The sequence below is a fragment of the Amphimedon queenslandica genome, unplaced genomic scaffold (assembly GCF_000090795.2).
Source record: "Amphimedon queenslandica unplaced genomic scaffold, v1.1 AMPQUscaffold_7770_Cont20282, whole genome shotgun sequence".
NCBI lineage: Eukaryota > Metazoa > Porifera > Demospongiae > Haplosclerida > Niphatidae > Amphimedon > Amphimedon queenslandica.
This window is the reverse complement of record NW_003551949.1, coordinates 1-2211: the sequence shown is the minus strand read 5'-3', so window position 1 is coordinate 2211 and position 2211 is coordinate 1. Positions and strand designations below refer to the sequence as shown.

The following is a 2211-nucleotide window of genomic DNA, read 5'->3' as shown; positions in this document are numbered from 1 at the left end:
TTATTATTAATAACTAGCCATTTTATTAACTTTATGGGCGTGTCCAATCAATTAAATAAGTGTCATTAAGTGATATTGATAATTAATAGACTGTGAAATAAGTGATATTAGTATTTAAGTGATATAATTATTAGTATTTAGAGCTCAGCTCATAAATAGAACAGTTCAATAATTATATTATTTATTATTGTCAATATTAATTGTCATTTATAATCTGATGGAGTTGATCATTGGACTGGGGTTTATTGAATATCTAGCAGAAGACATCTCTACCTTCTTTTCTTCAGATGGACTGAAGAAGAGAGAGGGAGAGAGAGAGAGGGAGAAGAAATAAGAGGAAAGTTAACTCGTACATCAAAAGTTTTTTTAGAAATTAAGTATAAGTGTCTAGCTAGCAGGAAGAGAATATAATATCTGAGGTAGTAAGACATTCCTATATCAAATTAAAGGTTTCACTGTAGCTAAAATTGACCTACTAATTCCCACTATTGTAAAAGTACATGTACATATGTACATGTACATACATGCTGTATATTGTATGCACATTACCGTTGATGTGAATAGCTTCCATTGTTTGCTAGTTGTGATTGAAAATCACTCCATGATAAAGGAGCTGATAGCCTTCTGGAATATAATTAAAAAATAAATAAACAAACAAATAAATAAACAATACATGTTTATTTACCTTTCATTGATCATGGATTGATTAGAAGTAGAAGTAACTAACGTTGGAACACTACAAATAGACATGCAGAGATACATTATACATGAACACTAGATACATGTACCCTATTGTGGTCACAGTCTTTATACATACATGTACAATAGAATGGGATTAGAGGTGGCTTAAACTTAGTGAGCACAAAAATAACAAACTGAATTATGCTGCATACAGTGAAATATTATTTGCATGTACATGTACTGAACTAACCCTTCATGTCTTGGATAAGCACTTGATAATACTCTTGAACTACAAATAACACCTTGAAATAATAATAATAATAATAATAATAATAATAATAATAATAATAATAATCCATCTTTTTCAAAGACTGTCTGTGACCCTGTGGCGGTCCAATGCCCAGATGTGGTTGGGTCGGTCTTCCATTTTGTCCCCTGAGGTGGATGGCCAACTGTAGGACGTTTTGTTTCATTTTTATTTTATTGTCACTTTATTTTGTTATTATTTTATTATTGTTATTTTATTTTATTTTCCTATTTTTGGTTGGTCCCCATTTTTCGTTTCTATTTTTCTTCCCTTATGGGCTTTCCCTTTTTGTCTCTCTTGTCTCTCATTGTGTATAATAATAATAATGGAGCGGGGATTACTATCTATCCTCACCAGTAAACATTAAGCTTATCAAATCTCTCTATTGACTTATTTCATTTTATTTTATTAATATTATGTTCTGCCTTATCTTGCTATATTTTCTTGTCCACCTTATTCTTTTATATTTCTTGTTATAATAATAATAATAATAATAATAATAATAATAATAATAATAATAATAATAATAATAATAATAATAAATTTAATTACCCATTCTCCCATCAATTGGTGGTGTCCTTATACTGAGTCTGCCAGGAGCAATCAGTGAGTTTAATATTCTCTAAAATAAATAAACAATATCAGCAACGAGACACCTGAAGTGCTTGGATTCACTGCAGTGCAGTTACTCTTGCATTTATGTAAAAGCAATGAAACATGGGCTTCATCTCTATTATGCAGCATGATAAAGACAAGGACCATGATTCAATGCTTTAATAATGCATGTTTTGCACTGACTTAAGTTTGAAAGAGCTTTAAAAACTAACACCTATTGTGATGGCACAGATACTGTTGTCTTGATAGATTTTATTTGCCTAAGAGACCATGCATAAGACAGCAAAACAAAAAATAATGCATTAAGAAATGCAAGCATGTAAAATTGCCTATTATTAATAGAGGCGTGGTTTCTTGGCCTAGAGCACTTAGTTTCTTAATTAAAAATATTTTTCAAAAATCTAATTAAAAATTCATGATCACAGACAGAGAACCAAAGTACTTAATACTCACCTATGCGGTGAGTCCAATTATAACACATGTACCATGGTTTTTTCAAAAAAATGGCCCCAAAATAACCCCAAATTTTTATTACATTTTCTGATACATATTGATGTCCTTACACTGTGTAGAAAGTTTGAGCTGATTCCGACTTCAATTTTTTCAGT

The 2211-nt window shown here is 30.4% G+C and overlaps 1 long non-coding RNA gene across 2 annotated transcripts; it reads right to left on the bottom strand.

Annotated features, from left to right (window-relative positions):
• Positions 1–387: 387 nt before the first annotated feature.
• On the bottom strand, positions 388–1592 carry LOC109591588 (uncharacterized). 2 transcript variants are annotated; one of them, XR_002189887.1, is made up of 4 exons: positions 1541–1592; positions 932–983; positions 686–736; positions 388–624 (listed from the first exon to the last, which is right to left on the bottom strand). It is a non-coding gene; the product is annotated as an uncharacterized LOC109591588 (long non-coding RNA). The 2 variants fall into 2 exon arrangements; XR_002189886.1 differs by lacking the exon at positions 1541–1592 and having other exon boundaries at positions 932–1161.
• Positions 1593–2211: the final 619 nt, after the last annotated feature.